The 15236-nt window shown below is 41.6% G+C and overlaps 1 protein-coding gene across 11 annotated transcripts in view; it reads left to right on the top strand.

The window, feature by feature from the left end:
• ATXN1 (ataxin 1) overlaps positions 1-15236 on the top strand; it is a 227068-nt gene that overhangs the window by 9674 nt on the left and 202158 nt on the right. The window contains exon 1 of one of the 11 annotated variants that reach the window (XM_062617961.1): positions 5407-6640. The exons of the other annotated variants lie outside the window; for them this stretch is intronic. The gene's annotated coding sequence lies outside the window, so the exon portion shown is untranslated. Of the gene's footprint in view, positions 1-5406; positions 6641-15236 lie in introns of those variants that run through there. 11 annotated transcript variants of the gene reach the window in all.

Consider the following 15236-nt stretch of genomic DNA (forward strand, 5'->3'; position numbering starts at 1 on the left):
TGATCTGTCTACTTAAAAACACAAGGCTCACATTCATAATGTGATATAAGCCATGACTTGGGGTTTGATTCACCTTCCAACTCCTGTTTCAAAGAGGTGTATCTGCAGATGGAACAAGAGGCTTGTTATCCCACATGCTGCATGCAACTTGTTAGCATTACTTTAAAGTGTGGGCATTCGGATGTTAGTGAAAGTGTTAGAGGGATGGATAACTTCTGTGTGCTGAGGGCTGAAAGGGCTGAGAATACTAAATGTGATGTGTGACTGTGTATAAGCCTCAGCATCTGTGTGCCTTCCTCCTGCCCCTCTCCTTTGCCTGTGTGTGGTGGGCAGGCTGTGCTGCTGGGTTTTGCCATGCCTTGATACCACGGGTATGCTTTTGGGTGAAAGTTAGATCCAGTGACAGCATTTGAATTTGAATGTGTTGGCTGAGGGGGTTTTGGCAGTGAGATACTGTGGTGGAGGCAAACCATCCTTTGATAAGTTTGATAATTAATTCTTTAGTTTATGATCAGTTGCTTAGCAGTGATCAACCCATTTTGGCACTAGCTGTAAACCTGACTTAAGAATTTATTGAGTTACTCTTTGCTCTTTAAAAAGTACAAATACTGAAGTGTTTCTCACTTGTATTGCAGTGTAGTTGTGACTGTTGGCACGTTTTTGTTTGTCAGGTACTCACTCGTGAAGGCCCCTCTAGTTTTGTGAATTTAACATTTCTGAGGGGCCAGCTACTTGAGAGAAAGTCAGGCTTTAATGGAAAGTCAGGTTTTAATGGAAAGTCAGGCTTTAATGGAGCATAATTACAAAAAGCAGGCTTAATCCTCCTTTACTGTGCTCTGAAATTTTGTGCTAGTGAATATTTTCCACTGGTGCGGTTCCTTTTCAATGCTATGTCTATCAGCTGAGTAGAGAGTGATTTTTCAAATTAATATAAATGAATTTCTTCTCTTCTGTAGCTCCTTGACACATGCCTTGCCTGGTACTGTCCCGTTTTCATAGCTTTCCCCAAATAGGCTGACAACATGTAGATCCAGAATGTTTGAAAATTAACTTGTATGCAAGAGGAAAAAAAAAGTCCTGGTAGATTATTACTTTAGAAGAGGTTGTAAGTTTATTCTCCATGTACCAGTAGTGGTTAAAAACCCATAGCACTAATCATATGCATTTTTATTTACAGATTAGTAGGCTCTACTCTGACATATGACTAACGGGGAAGCCCCTCCCTTAAACAGTTGTATGTCATCTGCTTCAGTGAACTAATTACTTAGCAATTCCCATTTGATAATTCCCTCTTTATTTTCTGATGAGTTACTTAACAGTGATGAGCTTGTTGAGCAGAATACCATGCTTAATCTGTGCTTCTGAAACTACAGTGCGGGCCTGGGTATATCATTGTTTTCTAAATGCTGTTTAGCCTTGCCATAGGAACTTTGAAACCACGCTAACAACTTTTAACAGTTCACAGTCAACGGTAAGCTAAATATGAGTGATGTGCAGCATTAGCCAAAAAATAAAAAAGGGGTTTAGGTTACTGTTGCACTAGAGAAACGATAGTAAATATATAATTTCTAAAAAAAAAAAACAAACCCAAACAGCCCCAAAACAAAACCTAACATAATTAAGACATATATAAGAAGCAGAAGCTTGTGTCAGCGATACATTCTTTGTATTATTGTCCTCTCCACTGAAATAATCAATTGAAAGGAAATCTTATTCTTTAAAAAACACAGTTTCTTTTAATATCTGTTTGACAGTTCAGCTGATACTGGTGATTGTTGTGTTGTTTTAATGAGAGATACTTTGTTACTCTCACTTTGTCACTTAATGAGAGATAAATTGTCACTGTGTTTTCTCTACTGTTACCTGTCTTTTTTATTCTTCCCCAATCCCTTTTCACATTCTTTCACTCTAGTGGCCACAGCAACCATTGTTTCTGGCTGGGGAATGCATTTCCAGTCTTACTGTTAATTACAACATTGCAGTGTTGCTAGAGGGTACCTGAGTTCAGCAGTGCTTAGCTACAGCAGCAGGCAAGGGGATTTATGGGTGAAGTGACATCAGCCTTCTCACAGCAGGCCTGGTAAGGTCAAAATGAGCCTCCTTTGTGGGCCAGGAGTCAGATGGATCCTTTTCAGGCCCAGTGCCTCTGAAACAACCATGTGAAACCAGGCTGTTGAATTTGATCAAGATTTTATTACTAACTTCAGCACAGGATGGTTTGTAGACCAGCTACAGTCACTTTGAGTAGCTGGTGGCATTATCCTGAAGATGCCGATACCTGAAGAATTGGATTTTAGTTGAGCTGGTGTTACAAGCTGAGAATTGGGCAATTTCTTCTTGAAGAAGTAGTGTAGTACTTTGTGTATTAGTTCAGATGACATTGCGTCATCAGACTTGCTGATTTATTAGGTATTCACAATGGTATCTCTTGGCCAGCACTGGAAGCTGTGCCACAGGCTTGTTTTATCAATGAGAAAAATGTATTTTTACATTGTTACATGTGTTTGTTGTAAAATTAATCAGAGGAACAGTAATTTTATGAAACATAGAATGCAGAACAGATTAATCTGCCTTAATTGTGTTCATGAAGTACACCAGCTATAAAATCTTTTGAAAGGAATATTAATCAAGTTGATCAAAGGTGGCTTGAAGTACAGAATTCTAATAGGAATGCAATTACTTTCTGCCTGCTTGTATGTTTGCCATGGCTTGTGTGATTTTTTTTTTTTTTTGTATTGTTTAATTCAAAATTAATTTCCATTTTGCTTTTTGGATTTTTTTTTTGTTTTGTTACAGAATTTGTCATGTTTTAAAAGTGAAGATATGAGAAGGTAAAACAGACAAAATTTTGCATTTTAGAAAATGCAATAAGTAGGGCGCATAATAAAATTAGCAATTAAAACCCAGCAGAAGGTCATTGAATTTTTTCTTTTTTTCTTTTGAATTTATTTTTTATCCTATTTAATTTTTTAACGACTCACAGTATCTCGGGTAGTGCTGTGCAGGCATTGCTGAAAACAGAAATCCTTTGTAAGAATCAGAAAAGAAATGTGATGGCAAGCAGAGTGTCCCACCTGTGATCTGGAAGGTTTGCTTACACACCCAGGAGCTGGCCCTTGACAGATCCTTCTACAAACCATTATAGCTGCTGTGGATCTGCATCCCAAGCCATGGTATCTTATTTATTTTACAGAGGTAGCCAAAGTTATTAGCCAGTGATTTGGACTGATCTTCAACCACCTGCTCGGAGGTGGTCTGTCCAACTGTGAATTTTCCACCCCCCTTTCACCTTCCTCTTCAGGCTTATCAGCATCTCACTAAAGACTGAGACTCTGCTCAGGCAGCATTGACTGTTATATCAGAAGAGATGTGCCCAAGGACTCCAGATCTGGCCCAGGGTATTTTCTTCCCTCATCAAGGAAAGGCAATGTATGGTTGCTTGTCATGAAGATAGAGCTACTGAGTAAAATGTTTGGCCCCAGACACACTGATACTGATATCAATATTCATGCAAGTAAAACACTACCATATGAATATCATGAACATGATCTTTCAGTTAGCACGAGATTTTAATTGCATACTAGTGTCTTAAGATTTGAGCGTGTGGTTTAAAACAAGCAAACAGAGCCCAACTCATTAACATGTGGTGGAGGTTTCTCTGTTGACAACTGCTGTGTCTCCCTGCCATCCAAATGAAACAGTACCTTCGCCCCCACTTTATTATAAATGAGAGAACTAATAAATCCTACATTTTACATTTTTTTCCTCTGGATTCCCTTTTTCCCACCTGCTACCCTGGGCCATGTTAGCATGACTCCTCTGCGAGCAGCACTTGCTGATGGAATAGCAAAATATGAACTGGTAGATACGGGCAAACGCTTTGCCTTTCCATCTCCTAGTTTGCAGAACTGAGAAGCTGCCTCACCTCTTTGCTTAGGTCTTGTCTGTCTCCTCTTTGAATCAGGGATGATTTTCAGGTTTCCTATTTAGTAGTCTTGCTAAATTTTCTTGGTTATCTGCTGTGGTTTGGCCTGACGTTGTTGTTAATGACACAGTCTTGGAAATCACTTGTGATTTCCTTTGTGAACTTGACAATTGATTAAGTAAATGATAGGGAGACAAGTGACACGGCAGTGCTGTCTCTGTAACTTGCCTCTGTTCTCTTTTATGGGGAAAGAGGATGATGGTGGATCATGAATTGTAATGATGGGACAAGGGGTAATGGGTTCAAACTTAAACAGGGGAGATTTAGATTAGGTATAAGGAAGAAATTCTTTACTGTGAGGGTGGTGAGGCACTGGAATGGGTTGCCCAAGGAAGCTGTGAATGCTCCATCCCTGAAAGTGTTCAAGGCTGGGTTGGATGGGGCCTTGAGCAACCTGGTCTAGTGGAAGATGTCCCTGCCCATGGCAGGGGGTTGGAACTGGATGATCTTAAGGTCCTTTCCAACCCTAACCATTCCGTGATTCTGTGACTTTATGGACCAATCTATAGTTTAAAATTACACTGGTGTTTGTCTGAATAGTGCACAAAGTATGTTATATTGTGGCTTAAAAATGCATGTGATACTACAATATTTGAAGGACCGAAGAAGAAGTAAAAGTCTGCATTTTGTTCCATATTTGAACAAGCTGGCAGAAGAACTCGGTCTTGGTGCTCGGGTTTCAACTGTGAGAATGATACAAGACAGCATGCATGCATCCTGCTGTTTGGTGGTCACCGCCAGTTTATTTTGGTTGCAGCTCAGCAGCAGATTCAGGGGGTATACAGTGTGTAGTGACAGAGTAAATTAAAGTAATTCCTGAGTGGAAGCGTGACATTTGTTACATGACACTACTATCCAGGTGTTATCTGTTAGAGTACAGCCAGGGAAGGCCCTAAAGAAAATTGAAGTAGGTAGAAGGTTTATAGTAAGCAGATGAAATACATAAAACAGCAGCAGTCAAGTACTCCTCTGTTGCCTAAGGAGTCAAACTTGTTGAATGTCACATTGGCTGTATGGAATGGAAGAAATGCAAACTAAGACACACTTCTGCTACGTGTGCAGCTCTGCTATGAAGTGCGTTCATCTGAGCTGTCAGCTGGCTGGCTGCAGTGTTTGGTGCTGTTCATACAGCTCAGCCAGAGTGCCTCTGTGCAACCAGTAGTGCTGCGCAGCTTGTGCTGCAGCAGCCAGGGGTTTTATGCTCCTTATCTTGTTCAGTGTGAGCTGTGCATGTTCTGTGTCGCACTGAGGCGCTTGGCCAAAGGCTCCGGTGGAGTAAGGGGTCAGATGCCCACCTCCCTTACTTACTTAGATGGTTTAAATGGAGCCTCGTGGGTGTAAATGTGGTGTGACAAAGCATGGGATCTGTCTCAGGGTCCCTGGGGTGTGTCGGGCCCTCTGGACTCAGAGCTGTTGTTGGCAGGTCAGTGTTGCTGCTCAGACACTGCTTGTTTGGAGCTGAGTTTGGTAGGTACAGCAGTTGAGGATTTGCCTGGCTTCTCCTTCAGGTGAAGAGGGAATGAAAACTGGTCCTTGGTCAAGTGTCATCTGTCTTCTTTCCTTCTAGTGCTTCAGGTGGATGTATTGGTGAATTAGAATGACCTTTCTTTATATAGCACAAGCAGTGCTTTGCCCTTTCATCCTTCTGTCACATTTTAACCTTTGCCAGACTTTATTCTTTTACTGCTGGCCAATTAATTTTTCTTCTAACCCCCTTCTCTACCAAGATTCTCCCGTGCTCAGCAGTTCTTGCTGCTGCATAGCTGACCTACTTGTACAGCTCCCTTGCCGTGTTTGTTACCTGCACAATACTTTGATGGTGTGTTGGCCCTTTCTTCAGCTTTTTTTTTTTGTGTGTGCTTCTATGTGTCTAAAATCTATTTCTGCTCAGAAGGTTTCAATACCTCAGTAATTTTCTGCAGAACTGCCAATTTGAATTTTGTTTCATCTACCTCCCTTCCTTCCTTGTTAGTCATAGCTGAATTCTGAGCTTTGCAGCCCCGATGATCTGCCTGGACAAGCCTTTTGCTCCGTACAGCCTTCTCCCTCTGTCCATGGGAAAACCCCCTTTATTTCTGCTCTGAAGCTTCACTGTGGGTGCGCATTTCCCTGGCTGAACGTTGGATTTTTCAGTCCCTGGCTTTCAGCTGCAGTGTCTCTTCAGCAGGCATCTTGCTTTTCAGGCCTGTCAGCTGGTCTCTAACAAATCAGTTGCGTATGTTTGCTTGCATAATGTTACATGCTGGCATTGTAAAACAAAAATAATTAAAATATAAGTCATTCGGTTGTTTTCTGTGTACCTGAGCATGAGCTGGGATCCACCCCCCTTGGGTCATTTGTTCATGAGATAATGGGGTCACTGTTACTTTATTATCATATCACGTGGTCTGCTGATCAAAGGATTCTTTTACTGTGTTAATAGCAGCACTTCGAACTGTTAATGTTAGTAAGTTTTAAAAATATAATACACTTTTCACATGTCATACCAGTGGGACAAAAGTAACAGCTTGGGCAGTTTTCCTTGGACTTCCAGTCCTTCTCACACCTTGACTTTGCTCCAGTGGCAGAGGTCTGTGTTGCAAAACTTTCAAGATAAACAAAAGAAAGAATGTTTGAAAAGCACTTCATTCAGAAAAAGAAAAGAAATTGAACATGGTATGTGTTTTGAGTGAGGCTCTTCAGCAAGGGAAAAATTCCTGGACTGCTATGGAGAAGTACAGGAATGAAGTACGCACTGAATGAGTGAAGTTCACAGAAGGTGTGAAGTGGAAAAAATGTGGGGGTGTTTGGTTGGGGTTTTTTTTTTGTGTCTGTGTGTTATCATTGTGTTTTTGCCAAGAACTGACTATTGGAATGATAATGCGGTTATAGTAGATTACCAAAACTGCAAACAAACAAAAAAAACAAAAGCAACCAAAAAACCAAACCAAAAAAACAAACTACAGCAATTTAATAAGTATTTTGGAGGTGATGTTTTCTCAAAAACCTTAGGTTTTTAACTGAATGAAAAAATTGTCAAAAAATAATGCTTTTATCTGAAAATTGATACCCCTTCTTGTTATAAGTAACACCAAAAAAGATACAAACTAAAGGATGTTAAAGGGAAATATACATGGATTTACTCATTGTATTTAACAATAGCTTGAGTATATTTAGTTTTGCTTTTCCCTTATGTGGACAGTTTCCCAAGGTGAGAGAAGCATATGAAGAAAAACAACCACATGCTTATAAGGTTATACAAATCGGTGCAGGGAGCTTGGAGGTATGAGTTACTACTTTTACAATCCTCCATTAAAAACAAGACTAGATTCCGTATTGATGGAGTCCTTTTAAAGGCAGTGCCCTTTTAATCAGCAAACAGGTCCTCTGTGCATCAAATAATTAAAAATAGAGCAAAGTTTCTGAACAAGGCGTCTGGCAGAAGCGTCTGTACTTCCATCTGTGCATGATTAGCAGAATGTTTCATGATATTTAAATAGCACAAGCTTTGCTCTCTTTTTTATTATTTGTTGTGCTGAAGACCTGTTTGCTTGTTAAATGGTCTTTTTTGAATAGTTACTGGAAAGGAATCAGGAAAGTGTATGAAAGCAACTTGTACACACTGCAAATGCCAATTTGTCCCTTTTTTCAAGGAGACACTGCCCTTCTTTTTATTTTTTATTTTTTTATGGGAGTTTTACCACGTCCTTCACTTGGTGTTTAGAATTTCTTATGGACTGGTTCGTTGCAGGGGGAGTTCAGCACGTATTGTGGTCACTGCCCATGGACTACGGTTTCCCTGATAACAGCTATTATTTTTATAACAGTGGAGTTCAGAGCATGTTACGCTGTGAGTATGCACCAGGGTTATTCGCAGAGTACATGTGGCAGTTCAGATCTGCAGTTTCTGCTGGTGTGTGCAGGTGCCTGATGTCTAATCTGCAACACACACTGCTCTAAAGCCTTACCCTTTCAGAAGGGACGTAATCAGCCCAGCAACAGCTTTCCAAGTGGTTTTAAGGCCTGAAGCTGGAACTCCTCCTTGCTGGCAGTCATTCAACATCACGCTGCGTGCTCTTCCTCTCTGGCTAGCAAGAGGATGCTTTCCAGTTGTAGCCACTGATTTCACTTCATGCTAGTGAAGTTTTCGAGTGTGTGTTTTACAGAGACATGTACAAGTAGGTATGTGATGAAAAGAAACTGCTGTCTGGATGCAAAGTGCATTGCTGTAGCTGGCTGAGAGCAGTTTTCTTAAGTGCAAGTGCCTGGTTGTTTGGAGCCGGCAGGCTGGCAGGGAGCTGAGACACTGATGGGCTTAGAGGTCCTTTGTGGAGAGCCAGTATTCAGTCTTTGGACAATTTGTGTTCTTGGATGGGCATGAAAAATAAGAGCTTTTGTGGCATGTATAACTGGCGTTTACTCTGTAGCTGGGCTTTTTGGTTTTGTTATTTTTCTGTCATCTTGTGTTTTGAGAAAAGCTGTGACGTGTGAATGCTGACTGGGGTCATCTCTTAACTTCAATTCAGGACTTCAGAAGAAATTGTGGTTATTACTGAGACCAAAGCTGTGCACCTGACAACATAAGTATATAAATTCTGCTTGTTCGTACCTCAGATAACACCTCAGAGAAGCCTTGGCTTTGGAGAAAGAGCCTCCTGTGAGATGATAGCCTCCACGTAGGGTTCACCTCACCTAGCTAGTGGTGGTTACTGGTGTTTGTCATGTTTCTGGCCCAGATTCTGCAGAGCAATGTGCTCTGGGGCTTCAGAGCAAATTCTTCTAAGCCGGGTTGTATTTTATGTGGGCAAGAGGTTGGAAAGCGGTAGGTCCATTTTGCAAATACCTGTCCATTGTTTGGTTCAGCTTCCAGATGCCTGGGGAGACCTGAAGATTAATGAGTAGATGTGGAGGAGTCCTGCAAGGGAAGGAACAATCATATTTTACTGTGAGAGGTCAGAGCAATATGTATGCCTGTTCCTTCAGCTACGCACTGAACTAATGCGTGAAGCAGTTCCACTCACATTTTATTCATGCTGCTCCTAAAAATATAATGTTGGCCCCCTTAACAGCTGATTTCTGCAGAAAGAAGAATTACTTCTAGAACTGATACTTGATCAGTGTAGTTGGGTTGCCTTATATTAGCATGCCTTCAGGAGCAGGAAGGAGAAGGAAGACTTGGGCTCGTTTTAGAAAGATGTATAAAGTTGCGTTGGTAGCTTGGTTAAACTAAGCCAAGTTTTGTGTTTTGCTTCTAGTACTTATCCTCAGAATATACCATATTGGGTTTTTTTGGAACATCTTCAGCTTATGTTGTGAATGTGAATTAATTAACATTAGTATGACTTGCATATTGTCCAATGGAATTTGTTTTTCTGTATCTTCTGTCATGCTCAAGGTACTTCAAACACTCCAAATAATGAGTTCAGCCATAGTAGTGCTGTGGCGCTGTAGAAAATCACAGCTGTCCTGGGTGCAACAGGAGATCAAATTCAAGGATGGTTTCAGTGACTGCAGTGGGAAGAATACTGGTTGTGATGTTAGTGTTACCCCTGCTATTTTTTAAAAAGCATCTGTGACAGGCTTCTTATTTTGGCAGCTTGGGTTTTGCTGTTTATTACTTCATTTATAACTCTCAGTGCAGTGTAAACAGAATGATGAAGAGTTGCAGGGCACATTATTCATAAGCTGTTGCTTAAACCTCACTGTTGCATTTCTAGCTCTAATTATTTCACATCATGACATACTACATGAAAAAGCTGGTAGCCCTTGATTTCTTGAAACAAAACCAAGTCTTCCTTTTATGTGACCCTGCAAAAGCACGTTGTAGCAAAGCAGGTAAACTGGATTTCAGCCTAAAATGGTAGGCTCCTGTTGATTTGTGTGAAAAATGAGGGTTCCATTAATTGTCTGCAGGGCTCCAGAGGAGAGGGGGTGCCTTGTATCACTCAAAAAAAATTCCCTTCAGCTGGCTAGAGAGAAGTGTGGATAGCATCCAGCATTCAGACATCCCCAAGTACAAGGCTTATAATGGAAAAGTTGATGACCGGTCAGTATAGAGGTACTAGCAAGTATTTATATAACTCATAGCTGTTGACTACTGTAGACATGTTGCTTTAGGCCCTGTTCCCACTGGCATTCCTCCTGTTTACTTTCAGAGGGTTAGGATCAGACCCCTGTGGCTCAAGGAGTGAAGTTAATTAAGACTGAAAGAAGCGTGCACGTTCTGAAATCAGCCTCCAGTTTTGGGAGGGAGAACAGTGGAAATAACTGACCTGTACAGTGATACTGAAGTATTTCACGGCATGATACAGCCGTACAGCGAAAAGAAAGCTTTCCTTGAGTTATTTGGGATATTTCATTTTGATATGTAACTTGTAGTGTTGTCTGTTAATGGAAGGCTTGATGTGGTTTTTCTGCGTTCCTCACAAAACTGTTCTTTGAGAAGGAGAAAAACATATCTATCTAATTAATAGGCACCCCTCTGTATCCAGCAGTAGGCATTAATTATTTCAAGTTTCTACTATTATATGAAAGCTTCTTCAAAACTGTCTCAGTTTGGTAGGAAGGAGTGGCAATTCAATGCATTCTCAGCTGTGCAGGTCTAATGTATGTTGCTTGTAAAGACACCCACATGTTATAAAAAAATACCCCTTATAGCCAAGGATATGTAACCACAGTCTAGAGAATTACAAAAGAAAGAGACTCAACTAAGTACTGAAACAGGAAAAAAAAAAAGGCAAAAATGAAAGATTCTTCTTTTTAAGAGCAGTAAAGTTAAAAAAGGGAAAAAATACTATTCCATAAATATTAAAAAAAAAAAAGAAAAGCTCAGTGCTACACTGTATGTTAAAGTTGCTATCAGTTAGGGAATGTATGTGGGAATAAAAGTCTGAAATACTGAATACTATAAATTCAGTTGATATTCAGGTCTCCAGAAAAAGAAGAGATTTGTAGGTTTGCTGAAAACAACAAAAGCCAATTTGGGGGAAGGTATGAATACTGCTAGAAAAGCTGAACAATACATCTCTCTGTAAAATTGCATGTGACTGGTGTAAATGCTGTTATGTCACAGCTAGGGCTGCTGAAATTGCAAGAAGGTAGCAAAAATTTTCTGTTTAATATTTCACAGATAATAATTGTTCTGAATGCTTTAAATAGCGTAGGAAATGTAGTGTCACAAGCTTGACATTTGAATATTAATATTGATACTGAAACAGTCTCACCACAAAGGATGCCAGGACTGCAGAAGGAAGGACAGCATTTTGATCAGATAAAGACAAAAAAGTTTTAAAGCCCTTCAGATAGATTGAAAAAAATCCTTATGAAAACCGGGGCAAAATTACATGTCAGGACTGGACATTTTATATCCAGTTTTGGGAATATCTCTATTCAGGTAAAGCTGGAAGCAAAGAGATATTTTCCTGTTATTTCTGTCTTCCCTCCTTCTGCCATTTGCTATGTGATGAAGTTGGTCTCAAAAAGGTTAATAGGACAGGGCTACAAAGTGGTTTAGATTGACTTGTAAAAATACATGAATATATGTGGGCTCAAGAAAGGGCACTTGGGGATGTATTGTCTTTACTATCTGTACTCAGACTTGCTTTACATGTATTGTAAGTTCTGTAACATCAAGATTTGGCTACAGGTTGCTTTATTAAAGAGGCATTTCATAGAATCATAGAAGCATAGAATAGTTAGGATTGGAAAGGACCTTAAGATCATCTACTTCCTATGCCCCTGCCATGGGCAGGGACACCTCGCACTAAACCATCTCACCCAAGGCTCTGTCCAACCTGGCCTTGAACACCACCAGGGATGGAGCATTCAGAACTTCCCTGGGCAACCCATTCCAGTGCCTCACCACCGTTACAGTAAAGAACTTCTTCCTTATATCCAGTCTAAACTTCCCCTGTTTAAGTTTTAACCCGTTACCCCTTGTCTTATCTCTACAGTCCCTAATGAAGAGTCCCTCCCCAGCATCCCTATAGGCCCCCTTCAGGTACTGGAAGGCTGCTATGAGGTCTCCACGCAACCTTCTCTTCTCCAGGCTGAACAGCCCCAACTTTCTCAGCCTGTCTTCACATGGGAGGTGCTCCAGTCCCCTGATCATCCTCGTGGCCTCCTCTGGACTTGTTCCAACAGTTCCATGTCCCTTTTATGTTGAGGTCACCAGAACTGTACACAATACTCCAGGTGAGGTCTCACAAGAGCAGAGTAGAGGGGCAGGATCACCTCCTTCAACCTGCTGGTCACACTCCTTTTGATGCAGCCCAGGATACGGTTGGGTTTTTGGGCTGCGAGCACACACTGAAGCCAGTTTATGTTCATTTTCTCATCAACCAACTGCCCCAAGTCCTTCTCCGCAGGGCTGCTCTGAATCTCTTCTCTGCCCAACCTGTAGCTGTGCCTGGGTTTGCTCCGACCCAGGTGCAGGACCTTGCACTTGGCATGGTTAAACCTCATGAGGTTGGCATCTGCTCACCTCACAAGTGTGTCAAGGTCCCTCTGGATGTCATTCCTTCCCTCCAGCATATCAACCAAACCACACAGCTTGGTGTCATCGGCAAACTTGCTGAGGGCACACTCAATCCCACTGTCCATGTCAGCGACAAAGATGTTGAACAAGACCGGTCCCTGAGGGGACACCGATCCCTGGGGGACGCCACTCGTTACTGGTCTCCAGCTGGACATTGAGCCATTGACCACAACTCTGTGTGCGGCCATCCAGCCAGTTCCATCAATCAAATGGCCATCCATCCATCCATCCATCCATCAAATTGATGTCTCTCCAATTTAGAGACACGGACGTCGTGTGGGACAGTGTCGAACGCTTTACACAAGTCCAGGTAGATGACATCAACTGCTCTGCCCCTGTCCATCAGTTCTGTAGCCCCATCATAGAAGGCCACCAAATTGGTCAGGCAGGATTTCCCCTTAGTGAAGCCATGCTGGCTGTCACCAAGCACCTTGTTGATTTTCATGTGCCTTAGCATGCCTTCCAGGAGAATCTGCTCCAAGATTTTGCCAGGCACACAGGTGAGACTGACTGGTCTGTAATTCCCTGGGTCATCCATTTTCCCCTTCTTGAAAATGGGGATTATATTTCCCTTTTCCCAGTCGTCGGGAACTTCACCTGACTGCCATGATTTCTCAAATATGATGGACAGTGGGTTAGCAACTTCATTCGCCAGCTCCTTCAGGACTCGCAGATGGATTTCATCAGGTCCCATGGACTTGTGTACGTTCAGGTCCTTCGGATGGTCTTGAACCAGATCCTCTCCTACAGTGGGCCCAAGGTCTTCATTCTCACAGTCCCTGCGTCTGCCTTCCAAGACTTGGGTGGTGTGGTCACAGCCTTTGCCAGTGAAGACTGAGGCAAAGAAGTCATTCAGAACTTCAGCCTTCTCCAAATCCTGTGTAGCCAGTTCTCCTGATAGCTTCCAGAGAGGGCCCACATTGTCCCTAGTCTGTCTTTTATTTGCAGTGTACCTATAGAATCCCTCCCTGTTATCCTTAACATCCCTAGCCAAGTTTAATTCTAATTTAATTTCTTTTCTAAGCATGAAGTAGAGATGGCAATTTATTTTAACAGGCAGGCGTGCTCTCCCCACATCTTTGTGCAGATGAGTCTGTGCACAATCCCTTAATGTAAGTTCATTATGGCTTGACTGGTTCTTATAAAAATGTGTGGTGAGATCAGGAGAATACAGCACTTCACATACAAATATGTATGTATGTAAGTTGCAGTCTACCTATGTGATGGAGCCCAAGGACCATTGCTTCTTTGCATTCACAGTGTAACAAATTTCCCCCCAGAATCATGCAAAATAGAGACCAGTGAGAATCACTGGAGATACAAGCCAAGCCTATTTGAAGAACAGGAATATTTATGTTCTGTCACTCTGTGTAATGCAGGGTTGTTGTGGATGGTACCCTACTGTTGATAAATCTCTTGATAGCTTCTGGCAATTATGTTGTTATGTAGATGATTTGGTAAGTCACTTAGCTGCTGATAGTGCTGATAGGTGTATTGCTTTCCAAAATTCCTTATCACGGAGTGCGCAGAGCACATTTTTGGCATTATACTGCCAGCATGGGTTGTGCCAGTTTGATTCTAGCTGTTTAGCTGTGTGCAAGCTAGTTAAAAAAGTTTTCTTTCTTTGGGGGACAGGAAGGAAAAGTTTGTCAGCCTCCATTCTGAAAGTGTTTTGGTAGTTATGACTTCTTTTTCCCTTCAAAAATGTATCTTGTACTTTCAGGCTCTCTTATTTTCAGATGTGATTAATGGTAACTTCTGTCTTTAGAATGCAAATGTAGTTTTAGTGTGCTTTTGCACTGTATAATTCTCCTCTCTGCACAAACTGGTTACCAGACAAATTAAAGATAGCTATTTATTCAAAAACCAACCAAACAAAACCAAGTGAGTTTACCTTCTGAAATATTTATGTACTCATAGTTGTAGGTGCTGCAACATATTTGTGTCAAAGTGGCACCATTCTGCTTTGCCAAGCGTAGGCAGCTTCCTTTAGCTGTGTGTTACCCACTGTAGGTAGGAGGAGAAATTGCGCAGGTCACTAGAACTGTTGAAATGCCTTTGTGTCTCAGCAGCGGTAACCTACGCAGAAACAACCCCTCTGAGGTACCTTTCGCAGGGGAATGTTGGAGAATCCCGAATCCCTGGCAGTCACCAGCATTCTTTTCCAAAGGGTGAAATAACAGCGCTTCTAGTAAGGAATGCAAAACCTTTCCTCCTGCCGCTGTGCATACACAAACCCAGTATGTGCATCCATGAACCCATTGATGACAGTGACGTTTTAGCTTGCTCAAATTGTTGAATTTTCACTAAGGAGACCTGGACAATGTAGTGACACATGGAGATCTTGCTCCTCAAGGCTATGCTGTTTGTAAGGTGATTCACAGCATGTACAGAGTGGATGGAAAATGTCCTGGAAGCACTCCAGTTTGTTACTGTATTGAAGTCATTTTGCCCAGGCACAAATGCTGATGATCTGGGGAGCCTGTAGGGCTACAAAGGATGGAAGGTGAATCTCCCCCACCTTAGGTTAGGTTGTAACTACTAAATGACATTTTATTTTGTGACCAGCTATCCACATGACTATCCAGACCTGTGTTCTAAATAAAACCCAAGGAAATAAAGTCCTCGGGATGCTTTGGCCTGTTACGAGGTGAGTTGCTGCTAGGTTTTATAGATCTATTTTATTGTCTGCTCCTAATGGCAGGATTTAGAAAAGCATCTTGATTTTGAACTGCT

This window comes from Pezoporus occidentalis, unplaced genomic scaffold (genome assembly GCF_034315485.1).
Source record: "Pezoporus occidentalis ecotype Australia unplaced genomic scaffold, CSIRO_AGI_Poc_V1 ctg2, whole genome shotgun sequence".
Classification (NCBI taxonomy): domain Eukaryota; kingdom Metazoa; phylum Chordata; class Aves; order Psittaciformes; family Psittacidae; genus Pezoporus; species Pezoporus occidentalis.